Source organism: Primulina tabacum, chromosome 10, assembly GCF_025594145.1.
Source record: "Primulina tabacum isolate GXHZ01 chromosome 10, ASM2559414v2, whole genome shotgun sequence".
In the NCBI taxonomy this organism is placed as follows: Eukaryota; Viridiplantae; Streptophyta; class Magnoliopsida; order Lamiales; family Gesneriaceae; genus Primulina; species Primulina tabacum.
In genome coordinates, this window is record NC_134559.1 from 41418322 (window position 1) to 41435727 (window position 17406).

At 44.7% G+C, this 17406-nt stretch overlaps 18 non-coding genes and 2 pseudogenes across 18 annotated transcripts; all 20 read right to left on the bottom strand.

Annotated features, from left to right (window-relative positions):
• Positions 1–420: 420 nt before the first annotated feature.
• On the bottom strand, positions 421–534 carry LOC142512646 (5S ribosomal RNA; annotated as a pseudogene).
• Positions 535–1219: 685 nt separating this feature from the next.
• Positions 1220–1335, bottom strand: LOC142511132 (5S ribosomal RNA; annotated as a pseudogene).
• Positions 1336–2018: 683 nt separating this feature from the next.
• On the bottom strand, positions 2019–2139 carry LOC142517083 (5S ribosomal RNA). Its single transcript, XR_012812843.1, has one exon. It is a non-coding gene; the product is annotated as a 5S ribosomal RNA (ribosomal RNA).
• Positions 2140–2822: 683 nt separating this feature from the next.
• On the bottom strand, positions 2823–2941 carry LOC142508995 (5S ribosomal RNA). The gene has a single exon (XR_012807189.1). It is a non-coding gene; the product is annotated as a 5S ribosomal RNA (ribosomal RNA).
• A 683-nt stretch (positions 2942–3624) lies between these two features.
• On the bottom strand, positions 3625–3745 carry LOC142515056 (5S ribosomal RNA). Its single transcript, XR_012810920.1, has one exon. It is a non-coding gene; the product is annotated as a 5S ribosomal RNA (ribosomal RNA).
• Positions 3746–4802: 1057 nt separating this feature from the next.
• LOC142507382 (5S ribosomal RNA) lies at positions 4803–4923 on the bottom strand. The gene has a single exon (XR_012805641.1). It is a non-coding gene; the product is annotated as a 5S ribosomal RNA (ribosomal RNA).
• A 683-nt stretch (positions 4924–5606) lies between these two features.
• On the bottom strand, positions 5607–5727 carry LOC142515617 (5S ribosomal RNA). Its single transcript, XR_012811453.1, has one exon. It is a non-coding gene; the product is annotated as a 5S ribosomal RNA (ribosomal RNA).
• A 683-nt stretch (positions 5728–6410) lies between these two features.
• LOC142513297 (5S ribosomal RNA) lies at positions 6411–6529 on the bottom strand. The gene has a single exon (XR_012809251.1). It is a non-coding gene; the product is annotated as a 5S ribosomal RNA (ribosomal RNA).
• Positions 6530–7213: 684 nt separating this feature from the next.
• On the bottom strand, positions 7214–7332 carry LOC142509416 (5S ribosomal RNA). Its single transcript, XR_012807591.1, has one exon. It is a non-coding gene; the product is annotated as a 5S ribosomal RNA (ribosomal RNA).
• Positions 7333–8014: 682 nt separating this feature from the next.
• Positions 8015–8135, bottom strand: LOC142515059 (5S ribosomal RNA). The gene has a single exon (XR_012810922.1). It is a non-coding gene; the product is annotated as a 5S ribosomal RNA (ribosomal RNA).
• Positions 8136–9037: 902 nt separating this feature from the next.
• LOC142514780 (5S ribosomal RNA) lies at positions 9038–9158 on the bottom strand. Its single transcript, XR_012810657.1, has one exon. It is a non-coding gene; the product is annotated as a 5S ribosomal RNA (ribosomal RNA).
• Positions 9159–9841: 683 nt separating this feature from the next.
• On the bottom strand, positions 9842–9960 carry LOC142513425 (5S ribosomal RNA). The gene has a single exon (XR_012809372.1). It is a non-coding gene; the product is annotated as a 5S ribosomal RNA (ribosomal RNA).
• Positions 9961–10644: 684 nt separating this feature from the next.
• On the bottom strand, positions 10645–10763 carry LOC142515205 (5S ribosomal RNA). The gene has a single exon (XR_012811061.1). It is a non-coding gene; the product is annotated as a 5S ribosomal RNA (ribosomal RNA).
• Positions 10764–11444: 681 nt separating this feature from the next.
• On the bottom strand, positions 11445–11565 carry LOC142516150 (5S ribosomal RNA). Its single transcript, XR_012811961.1, has one exon. It is a non-coding gene; the product is annotated as a 5S ribosomal RNA (ribosomal RNA).
• A 685-nt stretch (positions 11566–12250) lies between these two features.
• On the bottom strand, positions 12251–12371 carry LOC142514781 (5S ribosomal RNA). Its single transcript, XR_012810658.1, has one exon. It is a non-coding gene; the product is annotated as a 5S ribosomal RNA (ribosomal RNA).
• A 682-nt stretch (positions 12372–13053) lies between these two features.
• LOC142513842 (5S ribosomal RNA) lies at positions 13054–13171 on the bottom strand. The gene has a single exon (XR_012809767.1). It is a non-coding gene; the product is annotated as a 5S ribosomal RNA (ribosomal RNA).
• A 684-nt stretch (positions 13172–13855) lies between these two features.
• On the bottom strand, positions 13856–13974 carry LOC142513440 (5S ribosomal RNA). The gene has a single exon (XR_012809387.1). It is a non-coding gene; the product is annotated as a 5S ribosomal RNA (ribosomal RNA).
• A 684-nt stretch (positions 13975–14658) lies between these two features.
• LOC142513452 (5S ribosomal RNA) lies at positions 14659–14777 on the bottom strand. Its single transcript, XR_012809398.1, has one exon. It is a non-coding gene; the product is annotated as a 5S ribosomal RNA (ribosomal RNA).
• A 683-nt stretch (positions 14778–15460) lies between these two features.
• Positions 15461–15581, bottom strand: LOC142514467 (5S ribosomal RNA). Its single transcript, XR_012810358.1, has one exon. It is a non-coding gene; the product is annotated as a 5S ribosomal RNA (ribosomal RNA).
• Positions 15582–16436: 855 nt separating this feature from the next.
• On the bottom strand, positions 16437–16554 carry LOC142517329 (5S ribosomal RNA). The gene has a single exon (XR_012813081.1). It is a non-coding gene; the product is annotated as a 5S ribosomal RNA (ribosomal RNA).
• Between the last annotated feature and the right edge of the window lie 852 nt (positions 16555–17406).

Here is a 17406-nt window from a genome sequence, read left to right on the forward strand (position 1 = left end):
CCGCACAGAACCGGCTCACGACAACAAAATCGATAAAGTTGGCAGAAAATAAAAAAAAATAAGAAGAAGGAAATAACGAATGTAAACTATTATTATGCTTGGGATACGATAAATGGAACCGAATCGAATTTCGAACTTCCTAAAGCGGATTTTGCGAGGAACGAAAGCTTAACAGAAGCTGGTAAATCGCAAATTAGAGGGTCTTAGAGAAGGAATTGGCTAAAATCTCGTCAGCTCATTGCGTAGTAATGGTCTCGTCCGTTGCCCGTTTACATCAAATTAGCCTACAATTTTGTCCAAATCCGGCAGTGCCCGAGCTACTTTCATTCACTTGTCTCGTAGCGTCCCGATCGAGATTCAGATGATTTGAGCGGCCGAAAATCGTATGTCAACAAGTAATCACAAATAGAAAAACACGAAAAGGTGCAACACGGGACTTCCCATGGGGTCACCCTAGTAACTGCTCTCGCCCAAGCACGCTTAACTTCGGAGTTCTGGGGATCCGGTGGCATTAGTGCTGGTATGATCGCACCCGACATTGAGTGGGATGTTTATTCTATATCCTCGAGTACGTGTGGAGCGGGCGGCGATGGACAACACGGCGGCACTGCTCTCGCCCAATCATAACCATGAAGTTAAGCGTTCTGGCGCGATGGCAGAGCTAGGATGGGTGACCTCCCTGGGAAGATCTCGTGTCGCGACCGTTTACGTAAATTATGGATAAAACAGTCGAAATAATTGTTTTTAATGAGTTAACCGTCTCCAGGTGTAATCTGCGTCATACCCTTCCGCACAGAACCGGCTCACGACAACAAAAATCGATAAATGTTCCCAGAAAATATAAAAAAAATAAGAAGAAGGAAACAACGAATGTAAAGCTATTATTATGCTTGGATACGATAAAATGGAACCAGAATCGAATTTCGAACTTCCTAAGCGGATTTCTCGAGGAAACGAAAGCTTAACAGAAGCGGTAAATCGCAAATTAGAGGGTCTTAGAGAAGGAATTCGGCTAAAATCTCGTCAGCTCATTGCGTAGTAATGAGTCTCGTCCGTTTGCCCGTTTACAATCAAAATTAGCCTAGCAATTTTGTCCAAATCCGGCAGTGCCCGAGCTACTTTCATTTCACATGTCTTATCTGGTCCCGATCGAGATTCAGATGATTTGAGCCGAAACTCGTCTGTCAACAAGTAATCAGAAATAGAAAAACACGAAAAAGGAGTGCAACACGAGGACTTCCCAGGGGGTCACCCATCCTAGTATCCTCTCGCCCAAGCACGCTTAACTTCGAGTTCTGATGGGATCCGGTCATTAGTGCTGGTATGATCGCACCCGACATTAAGTGGGATGTTTATTCTTATATCCCTCGAGTACGTGTGGAGCGGGCGGCGATGGACAACACGCGGCACTGCTCTCGCCCAATCATAACCATGAAGTTAAGCGTTCTGGCGCGATGGCAGAGCTAGGATGGGTGACCATCCCTGGGAAGACCTCGTGTCGCGACCGTTTACGTAAATTATGGATAAAACAGTCGAAATAATTATTTTAATGAGTTAACCGTCTCCGGAGTAATCTACGTCATACCCTTCCGCACAGAACCGGCTCACGACAACAAAAATCGATAAATGTTCCCAGAAAATAGAAAAAAAAATAAGAAGAAGGAAATAACAAATGTACAGCAATTATTATGTTTGGGATACGATAAAATGGAACCGGAATCGAATTTCAAACTTCCTAAGCGGATTTCCCGAGGAAACGAAAGCTTAACAGAAGCGGTAAATCGCAAATTAGAGTGTCTTAGAGATGGAATTCGGCTAAAATCTCGTCAGCTCATTGCGTAGTAATGAGTCTCGTCCGTTTGCCGTTTACAATCAAATTAGCCTACAATTTTGTCCAAATCCGGCATTTCCCGAGCTACTTTCATTTCACATGTCTTATATGGTCTCGATCGAGATTCAGATGATTTGAGCCGAAAATCGTCTGTCAACAAGTAATCAAAAATAGAAAAACACGAAAAGGGGTGCAACACGAGGACTTCCCAGGGGGTCACACATCCTAGTACTGCGCTTTCGCCCAAGCACGCTTAACTTCGGAGTTCTGATGGGATCCGGTGCATTAGTGCTGGTATGATCGCACCCGACATTGAGTGGGATGTTTATTCTTATATCCCTCGAGTACGTGTGGAGCGGGCGGCGATGGACAACACGCGGCAATGCTCGCGCCCAATCATAACCATGAAGTTAAGCGTTCTGGCGCGATGGCAGAGCTAGGATGGGTGACCTCCCTTGGAAGACCTCGTGTCGCGACCGTTTACGTAAATTATGGATAAAACAGTCAAATAATTGTTTTTAATGAGTTCACCGTCTCCAGAGTAATCTGCGTCATACCCTTCCGCACAGAACCGGCTCACAACAACAAAAATCGATAAATGTTCCCAGAAAATAGAAAAAAAAATAAGAAGAAGGAAATAACGAATGTAAAGCTATTATTATGCCTGGGATACGATAAAATGGAATCGGAATCGAATTTCGAACTTCCTAGGCGGATTTCTCGAGGAAACGAAAGCTTAACAGAAGCGGTAAATCGTAAATTAGAGGGTCTTAGAGAAGGAATTCGGCTAAAATCTCGTCAGCTCATTGCGTAGTAATGAGTCTCGTCCGTTTGCCCGTTTACAATCAAATTAGCCTACAATTTTGTCCAAATCCGGCAGTGCCCGAGCTACTTTCATTTCACATGTCTTATCTGGTCCCGATCGAGATTCAGATGATTTGAACCGAAACTCGTCTGTCAACAAGTAATCAGAAATAGAAAAACACGAAAAGGGGTGCAACACGAGGACTTCCCAGGGGGTCACCCATCCTAGTACTGCTCTCGCCCAAGCATGCTTAACTTCGGAGTTCTGATGGGATCCGGTGCATTAGTGCTGGTATGATCGCACCCGACATTGAGTGGGATGTTTATTCTTATATCCCTCGAGTACGTGTGGAGCGGGCGGCGATGGACAACATGCGGCACTGCTCTCGCCCAATCATAACCATGAAGTTAAGCGTTCTGGCGCGATGGCAGAGCTATGATGGGTGACCTCCCTGGGAAGACCTCGTGTCGCGACCGTTTACGTAATTTATGGATAAAATAGTCGAAATATTGTTTTTAATGAGTTGACCGTCTCCGGAGTAATCTGCGTCATACCCTTCCACACAGAACCGACTCACGACAACAAAAATGAATAAATGTTCCCAGAAAATAGAAAAAAAAATAAGAAGAAGGAAATAACGAATGTAAAGCTATTATTATGCTTGGGATACGATAAAGTGGAACCCGAATCGAATTTCGAACTTTCTAAGCGGATTTCTCGAGGAAACGAAAGCTTAACAGAAGCGGTAAATCGCAGATTAGAGGGTCTTAGAGAAGGAATTCGGATAAAATCTCGTCAACTCATTGCGTAGTAATGAGTCTCGTCCGTTTGCCCGTTTACAATCAAATTAGCCTACAATTTTGTCCAAATCCGGCAGTGCCCGAGCTACTTTCATTTCACATGTTTTATCTGGTCCCGATCGAGATTCAGATGATTTGAGCCGAAAATCGTCTGTCAACAAGTAATCAAAAATAGAAAAACACGAAAAGGGGTGCAACACGAGAACTTCCCAGGGGGTCACCCATCCTAGTACTGCACTTTCGCCCAAGCACGCTTAACTTCGGAGTTCTGATGGGATCCGATGCATTAGTGCTGGTATGATCGCACCCGACATTGAGTGGGATGTTTATTCTTATATCCCTCGTGTACGTGTGGAGCGGGCGGCGATGGACAACACGCGGCACTGCTCTCGCCCAATCATAACCATGAAGTTAAGCGTTCTGGCGCGATGGCAGAGCTAGGATGGGTGACCTCCCTGGGAAGACCTCGTGTCGCGACCGTTTACGTAAATTATGGATAAAACAGTCGAAATAATTGTTTTTAATGAGTTCACCGTCTCCGGAGTAATCTGCGTCATACCCTTCCGCCCAAAACCGGCTCACGACAACAAAAATCGATAAATGTTCCCAGAAAATAGAAAAAAAAATAAGAAGAAGGAAATAACGAATGTAAAGCTGTTATTATGCCTGGGATACGATAAAATGGAACCGGAATCGAATTTCGAACTTCCTAAGCGGATTTCTCGAGGAAACGAAAGCTTAACAGAAGCGGTAAATCGCAAATTAGAGGGTCTTAGAGAAGAAATTCGGATAAAATCTCGTCAGCTCATTGCGTAGTAATGAGTCTCGTCCGTTTGCCCGTTTACAATCAAATTAGCCTACAATTTTGTCCAAATCCGGTAGTGCCCGAGCTACTTTCATTTCACATGTCTTATCTGGTCCCGATCGAGATTCAGATGATTTGAGCCGAAAATCGTCTGTCAACAAGTAATCAAAAATAGAAAAACACGAAAAGGGGTGCAACACGAGGACTTCTATGAATGTAAAGCTATTATTATTCCTGGGATACGATAAAATGGATCCGGAATCGAATTTCGAACTTCCTAAACGGATTTTTTGAGGAAACGAAACATTAACAGAAGTTGTAAATCGCAACTTAGAGGGTCTTAGAGAAGAAATTTAGCTAAAATCTCGCGAGCACTTTGCGGAGTAATGAGTCTCGTCCGTTTGCCCGTTTACAATAAAATTAGCCTACAATTTTGTCCAAATCAGGCAGTACCCGAGCTACGCTGATTTCACATGTCTTATTTGGTCCCGATCGAGATTCAGATGATTTGAGCAGAAAATCGTCCGTCAACAAGTAATCAAAAATAGAAAAACACGAAAAGGGGTGCAACACGAGGACTTCCCAGGTGGTCACCGATCCTAGTACTGCGCTTTCGCCCAAGCACGCTTAACTTCGGAGTTCTGATGGGATCCGGTGCATTAGTGCTGGTATGATCGCACTCGACATTGAGTGGGATGTTTATTCTTATATCCCTCGAGTACGTGTGGAGCGGGCGGCGATGGACAACACGTGGCACTGCTCTCGCCCAATCATAACCATGAAGTTAAGCGTTCTGGCGCGATGGCAGAGCTAGGATGGGTGACCTCCCTGGGAAGACCTCGTGTCGCGACCGTTTACGTAAATTATGGATAAAACAGTCGAAATAATTGTTTTTAATGAGTTATTCGTCTCCGGAGTAATCTGCGTCATACCCTTCCGCACAGAACCGGCTCACGACAACAAAAATCGATAAATGTTCCCAGAAAATAGAAAAAAAATAAAAGGAAGGAAATAACGAATGTAAAGCTATTATTATGCCTCGGCTACGATAAAATGGAACCGGAATCGAATTTCGAACTTCCTAAGCGGATTTCTCGAGAAAACGAAAGCTTAACAGAAGCGGTAAATCGCAAATTAGAGGGTCTTAAAGAAGGAATTCGGCTAAAATCTCGTCAGCTCATTGCGTAGTAATGAGTCTCGTCCGTTTGCCCGTTTACAATCAAATTAGCCTACAATTTTGTCCAAATCCGGCAGTGCCCGAGGTACTTTCATTTCACATGTCTTATCTGGTCCCGATCGAGATTCAGATGATTTGAGCCGAAACTCGTCTGTCAACAAGTAATCAAAAATAGAAAAACACGAAAAGGGGTGCAACACGAGGACTTCCCAGGGGGTCACCCATCCTAGTACTGCGCTTTCGCCCAAGCACGCTTAACTTCGGAGTTCTGATGGGATCCGGTGCATTAGTGCTGGTATGATCGCACCTGACATTGAGTGGGATGTTTATTCTTATATCCCTCGAGTACGTGTGGAGCGGGCGGCGATGGACAACACGCGGCACTGCTCTCGCCCAATCATAACCATGAAGTTAAGCGTTCTGGCGCGATGGCAGAGCTAGGATGGGTGACCTCCCTGGGAAGACCTCGTGTCGCGACCGTTTACGTAAATTATGGATAAAACAGTCGAAATAATTGTTTTTAATGAGTTCACCGTCTCCGGAGTAATCTGCGTCATACCCTTCCGCACAGAACCGGCTCACGACAACAAAAATCGATAAATGTTCCCAGAAAATAGAAAAAAAATAAGAAGAAGGAAATAACGAATGTAAAGCTATTATTATGCCTCGGATACGATAAAATTGAACCGGAATCGAATTTCGAACTTCCTAAGCGGATTTCTCGAGAAAACGAAAGCTTAACAGAAGCGGTAAATCGCAAATTAGAGGGTCTTAGAGAAGGAATTCGGCTAAAATCTCGTCAGCTCATTGCGTAGTAATGAGTCTCGTCCGTTTGCCCGTTTACAATCAAATTAGCCTAGAATTTTGTCCAAATCCGGCAGTGCCTGAGCTACTTTCATTTCACATGTCTTATCTGGTCCCGATCGAGATTCAGATGATTTGAGCCGAAACTCGTCTGTCAACAAGTAATAAGAAATAGAAAAACACGAAAAGGGGTGCAACACGAGGACTTCCCAGGGGGTCACCCATCCTAGTACTGCTCTCGCCCAAGCACGCTTAACTACGGAGTTCTGATGGGATCCGGTGCATTAGTGCTGGTATGATCGTACCCGACATTGAGTGGGTTGTTTATTCTTATATCCCTCGAGTACGTGTGGAGCTGGCGGCGATGGACAACACGCGGCACTGCTCTCGCCCAATCATAACCATGAAGTTAAGCGTTCTGGCGCGATGGCAGAGCTAGGATGGGTGACCTCCCTGGGAAGACCTCGTGTCGCGACCGTTTACGTAAATTATGGATAAAACAGTCGAAATAATTGTTTTTAATGAGTTCACCGTCTCCGGAGTAATCTGCGTCATACCCTTCCGCACAGAACCGGCTCACGACAACAAAAATCGATAAATGTTCCCAGAAAATATAAAAAAAAATAAGAAGAAGGAAACAACGAATGTAAAGCTATTATTATGCCTGGGATACGATAAAATGGAACCAGAATCGAATTTCGAACTTCCTAAGCGGATTTCTCGAGGAAACGAAAGCTTAACAGAAGCGGTAAATCGCAAATTAGAGGGTCTTAGAGAAGGAATTCGGCTAAAATCTCGTCAGCTCATTGCGTAGTAATGAGTCTCGTCCGTTTGCCCGTTTACAATCAAATTAGCCTAGAATTTTGTCCAAATCCGGCAGTGCCCGAGCTACTTTCATTTCACATGTCTTATCTGGTCCCGATCGAGATTCAGATGATTTGAGCCGAAACTCGTCTGTCAACAAGTAATCAGAAATAGAAAAACACGAAAAAGGATGTAACACGAGGACTTCCCATGGGGTCACCCATCCTAATATTCCTCTCGCCCAAGCACGCATAACTTCGGAGTTCTGAAGGGATCCGGTGGATTAGTGCTGGTATGATCGCACCCGACATTGAGTGGGATGTTTATTCTTATATCCCTCGAGTACGTGTGGAGCGGGCGGCGATGGACAACAGGCGGCACTGCTCTCGCCCAATCATAACCATGAAGTTAAGCGTTCTGGCGCGATGGCAGAGCTAGGATGGGTGACCACCCTGGGAAGACCTCGTGTCGCGACCGTTTACTTAAATTATGGATAAAATAGTCGAAATAATTATTTTAATGACTTAACCGTCTCCGGAGTAATCTACGTCATACCCTTCCGCACAGAACCGGCTCACGACAACAAAAATCGATAAATGTTCCCAGAAAATAGAAAAAAAAATAAGAAGAAGGAAATAACAAATGTACAGCAATTATTATGTTTGGGATACGATAAAATGGAACCGGAATCGAATTTCAAACTTCCTAAGCGGATTTCCCGAGGAAACGAAAGCTTAACAGAAGCGGTAAATCGCAAATTAGAGTGTCTTAGAGATGGAATTCGGCTAAAATCTCGTCAGCTCATTGCGTAGTAATGAGTCTCGTCCGTTTGCCGTTTACAATCAAATTAGCCTACAATTTTGTCCAAATCCGGCAGTGCCCGAGCTACTTTCATTTCACATGTTTTATCTGGTCCCGATCGAGATTCAGATGATTTGAGCCGAAAATCGTCTGTCAACAAGTAATCAAAAATAGAAAAACACGAAAAGGGGTGCAACACGAGAACTTCCCAGGGGGTCACCCATCCTAGTACTGCACTTTCGCCCAAGCACGCTTAACTTCGGAGTTCTGATGGGATCCGATGCATTAGTGCTGGTATGATCGCACCCGACATTGAGTGGGATGTTTATTCTTATATCCCTCGTGTACGTGTGGAGCGGGCGGCGATGGACAACACGCGGCACTGCTCTCGCCCAATCATAACCATGAAGTTAAGCGTTCTGGCGCGATGGCAGAGCTAGGATGGGTGACCTCCCTGGGAAGACCTCGTGTCGCGACCGTTTACTCTGATGGGATCCGGTCCATTAGTGCTGGTATGATCGCACCCGACATTGAGTGGGATGTTTATCCTTATATCCCTCGAGTACGTTTGGAGCGGGCGGCGATGGACAACACGCGGCACAGCTCTCGCCCAATCATAACCATGAAGTTAAGCGTTCGGGCGCGATGGCAGAGGTAGGATGGGTGACCTCATTGGGAAGACCTCGTGTCGCGATCGTTTACGTAAATTACGGATAAAACAGTCGAAATAATTGTTTTTAATGAGTTAACCGTCTCCGGTGTAATCTGCGCCATACCCTTCCGCACAGAACCGGCTCACGACAACAAAAATCGATAAATGTTCCCAGAAAATAGAAAAAAAAATAAGAAGAAGGAAATAACGAATGTAAAGCTATTATTATTCTTGGGATACGATAAAATGGAACCAGAATCGAATTTCGAACTTCCTAAGCGGATTTCTCGAGGAAACGAAAGCTTAACAGAAGCGGTAAATCGCAAATTAGAGGGTCTTAGAGAAGGAATTCGGCTAAAATCTCGTCAGCTCATTGCGTAGTAATGAGTCTCGTCCGTTTGCCTGTTTACAATCAAATTAGCCTACAATTTTGTCCAAATCCGGCAGTGTCCGAGCTACTTTCATTTAACATGTCTTATCTGGTCCCGATCGAGATTCAGATGATTTGAGCCGAAAATCGTCTGTCAACAAATAATAAAAAATAGAAAAACACAAAAAGGGGTGCAACACGAGGACTTCCCAGGGGGTCTCCCATCCTAGTACTGCGCTTTCGCCCAAGCACGCTTAACTTCGGAGTTCTGATGGGATCCGGTGCATTAGTGCTGGTATGATCGCACCCGACATTGAGTGGGATGTTTATTCTTATATCCCTCGAGTACGTGTGGAGCGGGCGGCGATGGACAACACGCGGCACTGCTCTCGCCCAATCATAACCATGAAGTTAAGCGTTCTAGCGCGATGGCATAGCTAGGATGGGTGACCTCCCTGGGAAGACCTCGTATCGCGACCGTTTACGTAAATTATGGATAAAACAGTCGAAATAATTGTTTTTAATCAGTTAACCGTCTCCGGAGTAATCTGCGTCATACCCTTCCGCACAGAACCGGCTCACAACAACAAAAATCGATAAATGTTCCCAGAAAATAGAAAAAAAATAAGAAGAAGGAAATAACGAATGTAAAGCTATTATTATGCCTCGGATACGATAAAATGGAACCGGAATCGAATTTAGAACTTCCTAAGCGGATTTCTCGAGAAAACGAAAGCTTAACAGAAGCGGTAAATCGCAAATTAGAAGGTCTTAGAGAAGGAATTCGGCTAAAATCTCGTCAGCTCATTGCGTAGTAATGAGTCTCGTCCGTTTGCCCGTTTACAATCAAATTAGCCTAGAATTTTGTTCAAATCCGGCAGTGCCCGAGTTCCTTTCATTTCACATGTCTTATCTGGTCCCGATCGAGATTCAGATTATTTGAGCCGAAACTCGTCTGTCAACAAGTAATCAGAATTAGAAAAACACGAAAAGGGGTGCAACACGAGGACTTCCCAGGGGGTCACCCATCCTAGTACTGCTCTCGCCCAAGCACGCTTAACTTCGGAGTTTTGATGGGATCCGGTGCATTAGTGCTGGTATGATCGCACCAGACATTGAGTGGGATGTTTATTCTTATATCCCTCGAGTACGTGTGGAGCGGGCGGCGATGGAAAACACGCGGCACTGCTCTCGCCCAATTGTAACCATGAAGTTAAGCGTTCTGGCGCGATGGCAGAGGTAGGATGGGTGACCTCCCTGGGAAGACCTCGTGTCGCGACCGTTTACGTAAATTATGGATAAAACAGTCGAAATAATTGTTTTTAATGAGTTAACCGTCTCCGGTGTAATCTGCGTCATACCCTTCCGCACAGAACCGGCTCACGACAACAAAAATCAATAAATGTTCCCAGAAAATAGAAAAAAAAATAAGAAGAAGGAAATAACGAATGTAAAGCTATTATTATTCTTGGGATACGATAAAATGGAACAAGAATCGAATTTCGAACTTCCTAAGCAGATTTCTCGAGGAAACGAAAGTTTAACAGAAGCGGTAAATCGCAAATTAGAGGGTCTTAGAGAAGGAATTCGGCTAAAATCTCGTCAGCTCATTGCGTAGTAATGAGTCTCGTCCGTTTGCCTGTTTACAATCAAATTAGCCTACAATTTTGTCCAAATCCGGCAGTGCCCGAGCTACTTTCATTTCACATGTCTTATCTGGTCCCGATCGAGATTCAGATGATTTGAGCCGAAAATCGTATGTTAACAAGTAATCAAAAATAGAAAAACACGAAAAGGGGTGCAACACGAGGACTTCCCAAGGGGTCACCCATCCTAGTATTGCTCTCGCCCAAGCATGCTTAACTTCGGAGTTCTGATGGGATCCGGTGCATTAGTGCTGGTATGATCGCACCGACATTGAGTGGGATGTTTATTCTTATATCCCTCGAGTACGTTTGGAGCGGGCGGCGATGGACAACACGCGGCACTGCTCTCGCCCAATCATAACCATGAAGTTAAGCGTTCTGGCGCGATGGCAGAGGTAGGATGGGTGACCACCCTGGGAAGACCTCGTGTCGCGACCGTTTACGTAAATTATGGATAAAACAGTCGAAATAATTATTTTAATGAGTTAACCGTCTCCGGTGTAATCTGCGTCATATCCTTCCGCACAGAACCGGCTCACGACAACAAAATTCGATAAATGTTCCCAGAAAATAGAAAAAAAAATAAGAAGAAGGAAATAACGAATGTAAAGCTATTATTATTCTTGGATACGATAAAATGGAACCAGAATCGAATTTCGAACTTCCTAAGCGGATTTCTCGAGGAAACGAAAGCTTAACAGAAGCGGTAAATCGCAAATTAGAGGGTCTTAGAGAAGGAATTCGGCTAAAATCTCGTCAGCTCATTGCGTAGTAATGAGTCTCGTCCGTTTGCCTGTTTACAATCAAATTAGCCTACAATTTTGTCCAAATCCGGCAGTGCCCGAGCTACTTTCATTTCACATGTCTTATCTGGTCCCGATCGAGATTCAGATGATTTGAGCCGAAAATCGTATGTCAACAAGTAATCAGAAATAGAAAAACACGAAAAGGGGTGCAACACGAGGACTTCCCAGGGGGTCACCCATCCTAGTACTGCGCTTTCGCCCAAGCACGCTTAACTTCGGAGTTCTGATAGGATCCGGTGCATTAGTGCTGGTATGATCGCACCCGACATTGAGTGGGATGTTTATTCTTATATCCCTCGAGTACGTGTGGAGCGGGCGGCGATGGACAACACGCGGCACTGCTCTCGCCCAATCATAACCATGAAGTTAAGCGTTCTAGCGCGATGGCATAGCTAGGATGGGTGACCTCCCTGGGAAGACCTCGTATCGCGACCGTTTACGTAAATTATGGATAAAACAGTCGAAATAATTGTTTTTAATGAGTTAACCGTCTCCGGAGTAATCTGCGTCATACCCTTCCGCACAGAACCGGCTCACGACAACAAAAATCGATAAATGTTCCCAGAAAATAGAAAAAAAAATAAGAAGAAGGAAATAACGAATGTAAAGCTATTATTATGCCTCGGATACGATAAAATGGAACCGGAATCGAATTTCGAACTTCCTAAGCGGATTTCTCGAAGAAAACGAAAGCTTAACAGAAGCGGTAAATCGCAAATTAGAGGGTCTTAGAGAAGGAATTCGGCTAAAATCTCGTCAGCTCATTGCGTAGTAATGAGTCTCGTCCGTTTGCCCGTTTACAATCAAATTAGCCTACAATTTTGTCCAAATCCGGCAGTGCCCGAGCTACTTTCATTTCACATGTCTTATCTGGTCCCGATCGAGATTCAGATGATTTGAGCCGAAACTCGTCTGTCAACAAGTAATCAGAAATAGAAAAACACGAAAAGGGGTGCAACACGAGGACTTCCCAGGGGGTCTCCCATCCTAGTACTGCGCTTTCGCCCAAGCACGCTTAACTTCGGAGTTCTGATGGGATCCGGTGCATTAGTGCTGGTATGATCGCACCCGACATTGAGTGGGATGTTTATTCTTATATCCCTCGAGTACGTGTGGAGCGGGCGGCGATGGACAACACGCGGCACTGCTCTCGCCCAATCATAACCATGAAGTTAAGCGTTCTGGCGCGATGGCAGAGCTAGGATGGGTGACCTCCCTGGGAAGACCTCGTGTCGCGACCGTTTACGTAAATTATAGATAAAACAGTCGAAATAATTGTTTTTAATGAGTTGACCGTCTCCGGAGTAATCTGCGTCATACCCTTCCGCACAGAACCGGCTCACGACAACAAAAATCGATAAATGTTGGCAGAAAATAAAAAAAAATAAGAAGAAGGAAATAACGAATGTAAAGCTATTATTATTGTTAGGATACGATAAAATGGAACCAGAATCGAATTTCGAACTTCCTAAGAGGATTTTTCGAGGAAACGAAAGCTTAACAGAAGCGGTAAATCGCAAATTAGAGGGTCTTAGAGAAGGAATTCGGCTAAAATCTCGTCAGCTCATTGCGTAGTAATGAGTCTCGTCCGTTTGCCCGTTTACAATCAAATTAGCCTACAATTTTGTCCAAATCCGGCAGTGCCCGAGCTACTTTCATTTCACATGTCTTATCTGGTCCCGATCGAGATTCAGATGATTTGAGCCGAAAATCGTCTGTCAACAAGTAATCAAAAATAGAAAAACACGAAAAAGGGTGCAACACGAGGACTTCCCAGGGGGTCACCCATCCTAGTACTGCTCTCGCCCAAGCACGCTTAACTTCGGAGTTCTGATGGATCCGGTGCATTAGTGCTGGTATGATCGCACCCGACATTGAGTGGGATGTTTATTCTTATATCCCTCGAGTACGTGTGGAGCGGGTGGCGATGGATAACACGCGGCACTGCTCTCGCCCAATCATAACCATGAAGTCAAGCGTTCTAGCGCGATGGCATAGCTAGGATGGGTGACCTCCCTGGGAAGACCTCGTATCGCGACCGTTTACGTAAATTATGGATAAAACATTCGAAATAATTGTTTTTAATGAGTTAACCGTCTCCGGAGTAATCTGCGTCATACCCTTCCGCACAGAACCGGCTCACGACAACAAAAATCGATAAATGTTCCCAGAAAATAGAAAAAAAATAAGAAGAAGGAAATAACGAATGTAAAGCTATTATTATGCCTCGGATACGATAAAATGGAACCGGAATCGAATTTCGAACTTCCTAAGAGGATTTCTCGAGGAAAACGATAGCTTAACAGAAGCGGTAAATCGCAAATTAGAGGGTCTTAGAGAAGGAATTCGGCTAAAATCTCGTCAGCTCATTGCGTAGTAATGAGTCTCGTCCGTTTGCCCGTTTACAATCAAATTAGCCTAGAATTTTGTCCAAATCCGGCAGTGCCCGAGCTACTTTCATTTCACATGTCTTATCTGGTCCCGATCGAGATTCAGATGATTTGAGCCGAAACTCGTCTGTCAACAAGTAATCAGAAATAGAAAAACACGAAAAGGGGTGCAACACGAGGACTTCCCAGGGGGTCACCCATCCTAGTACTGCTCTCGCCCAAGCACGCTTAACTTCGGAGTTCTGATGGGATCCGGTGCATTAGTGCTGGTATGATCGCACCCGACATTGAGTGGGATGTTTATTCTTATATCCCTCGAGTACGTGTGGAGCGGGCGGCGATGGACAACATCGCGGCACTGCTCTCGCCCAATCATAACCATGAAGTTAAGCGTTCTGGCGCGATGGCAGAGGTAGGATGGGTGACCTCCCTGGGAAGACCTCGTGTCGCGACCGTTTACGTAAATTATAGATAAAACAGTCGAAATAATTGTTTTTAATGAGTTGACCGTCTCCGGAGTAATCTGCGTCATACCCTTCCGCACAGAACCGGCTCACGACAACAAAAATCGATAAATGTTCGCAGAAAATAAAAAAAAAATAAGAAGAAGGAAATAACGAATGTAAAGCTATTATTATTCTTAGGATACGATAAAATGGAACCAGAATCGAATTTCGAACTTCCTAAGCGGATTTTCTCGAGGAAACGAAAGCTTAACAGAAGCGGTAAATCGCAAATTAGAGGGTCTTAGAGAAGGAATTCGGCTAAAATCTCGTCAGCTCATTGCGTAGTAATGAGTCTCGTCCGTTTGCCCGTTTACAATCAAATTAGCCTACAATTTTGTCCAAATCCGGCAGTGCCCGAGCTACTTTCATTTCACTTGTCTTGTCTGGTCCCGATCGAGATTCAGATGATTTGAGCCGAAAATCGTCTGTCAACAAGTAATCAAAATAGAAAAACACGAAAAGGGGTGCAACACGAGGACTTCCCAGGGGGTCACCCATCCTAGTACTGCTCTCGCCCAAGCACGCTTAACTTCGGAGTTCTGATGGGATCCGGTGCATTAGTGCTGGTATGATCGCACCCGACATTGAGTGGGATGTTTATTCTTATATCCCTCGAGTACGTGTGGAGCGGGCGGCGATGGACAACACGCGGCACTGCTCTCGCCCAATCATAACCATGAAGTTAAGCGTTCTGGCGCGATGGCAGAGCTAGGATGGGTGACCTCCCTGGGAAGACCTCGTGTCGCGACCGTTTACGTAAATTATGGATAAAACAGTCGAAATAATTGTTTTTAATGAGTTACCGTCTCCGGAGTAATCTGCGTCATACCCTTCCGCACAGAACCGGCTCACGACAACAAAAATCGATAAATGTTCCCAGAAAATAGAAAAAAAATAAGAAGAAGGAAATAACGAATGTAAAGCTATTATTATGCCTGGGATACGATAAAATGGAACCGGAATCGAATTTCGAACTTCCTAAGGCGGATTTCTCGAGGAAACGAAAGCTTAACAGAAGCGGTAAATCGCAAATTAGAGGGTCTTAGAGAAGGAATTCGGCTAAAATCTCGTCAGCTCATTGCGTAGTAATGAGTCTCGTCCGTTTGCCCGTTTACAATCAAATTAGCCTACAATTTTGTCCAAATCCGGCAGTGCCCGAGCTACTTTCATTTCACATGTCTTATCTGGTCCCGATCGAGATTCAGATGATTTGAGCCGAAAATCGTCTGTCAACAAGTAATCAGAAATAGAAAAACACGAAAAGGGGTGCAACACGAGGACTTCCCAGGGGGTCACCCATCCTAGTACTGCGCTTTCGCCCAAGCACGCTTAACTTCGGAGTTCTGATGGGATCCGGTGCATTAGTGCTGGTATGATCGCACCCGACATTGAGTGGGATGTTTATTCTTATATCCCTCGAGTACGTGTGGAGCGGGCGGCGATGGACAACACGCGGCACTGCTCTCGCCCAATCATAACCATGAAGTTAAGCGTTCTGGCGCGATGGCAGAGCTAGGATGGGTGACCTCCCTGGGAAGACCTCGTGTCGCGACCGTTTACGTAAATTATGATAAACAGTCGAAATAATTGTTTTAATGAGTTAACCGTCTCCGGAGTAATCTGCGTCATACCCTTCCGCACAGAACCGGCTCACGACAACAAAAATCGATAAATGTTCCAGAAAATAGAAAAAAAAATAAGAAGAAGGAAATAACGAATGTAAAGCTATTATTATGCCTGGGATACGATAAAATGGAACCGAATCGAATTTCGAACTTCCTAGCGGATTTCTCGAGGAAACGAAAGCTTAACAGAAGCGGTAAATCGCAAATTAGAGGGTCTTAGAGAAGGAATTCGGCTAAAATCTCGTCAGCTCATTGCGTAGTAATGAGTCTCGTCAGTTTGCCCCGTTTACAATCAAATTAGCCTACATTTTGTCCAAATCCGGCAGTGCCCGAGCTACTTTCATTTCACATGTCTTATCTGGTCCCGATCGAGATTCAGATGATTTGAGCCGAAAATCGTCTTCAACAAGTAATCAAAATAGAAAACACGAAAAAGGGTGCAACACGAGGACTTCCCATGGGGCGGCTACAATCAAATTAGCCTACAATTTTGTCCAAATCCGGTAGTGCCCGAGCTTTCATTTCACTTGTCTTGTCTAGTCCCGATCGAGATTCAGATGATTGAGCCGAAAATCGTCTTTCAACAAGTAATCACAAATAGAAAAACACGAAAAAGGGTGCAACACGAGGACTTCCCATGGGGTCGCCCATCCTAGTACTGCTCTCGCCCAAGCACGCTTAACTTCGAGTACTGATGGGATCCGGTGCATTAGTGCTGGTATGATCGCACCCGACATTGAGTGGGATGTTTATTCTTATATCCCTCGAGTACGTGTGGAGCGGGTGGCGATGGATAACACGCGGAACTGCTCTCGCCCAATCATAACCATGAAGTCAAGCGTTCTGGCGCGATGGCATAGCTAGGATGGGTGACCTCCCTGGGAAGACCTCGTGTCGCGACCGTTTACGTAAATTATGGATAAAACATTCGAAATAATTTTTTTAATGAGTTAACCGTCTCCGGAGTAATCTGCGTCATAACCCTTCCGCACAGAACCGGCTCACGACAACAAAAATCGATAAATGTTCCCAGAAAATAGAAAAAAAAATAAGAAGAAGGAAATAACGAATGTAAGCTATTATTATGCCTTGGATACGATAAAATGGAACCGAATCGAATTTCGAACTTCCTAAGCGGATTTCTCGAGGAAACGAAAGCTTAACAGAAGCGGTAAATCGCAAATTAGAGGGTCTTAGAGAAGGAATTCGGCTAAAATCTCGTCAGCTCATTGCGTAGTAATGAGTCCTCGTCCGTTTGCCCGTTTACATACAAATTAGCCTACGAATTTTGTCCAAATCCGGCAGTGCCCGAGCTACTTTCATTTCACAATGTCTTATCTGGTCCCGATCGAGATTCAGATGATTTGAGCCGAAAATCGTCTGTCAACAAGTAATCAAAATAGAAAAAACACGAAAAGGGGTGCAACACGAGGATTGCCCAGGGGTCACCATCCGAGTACTTGCGCTTTCGCCCAGCACGCTTAACTTCGAGTTCTGATGGATCCGTGCATTAATGCTGGTATGATCGCACCCGACATTGAATGGGATGTTTATTCTTATATCCCTCGAGTACGTGTGGAGCGG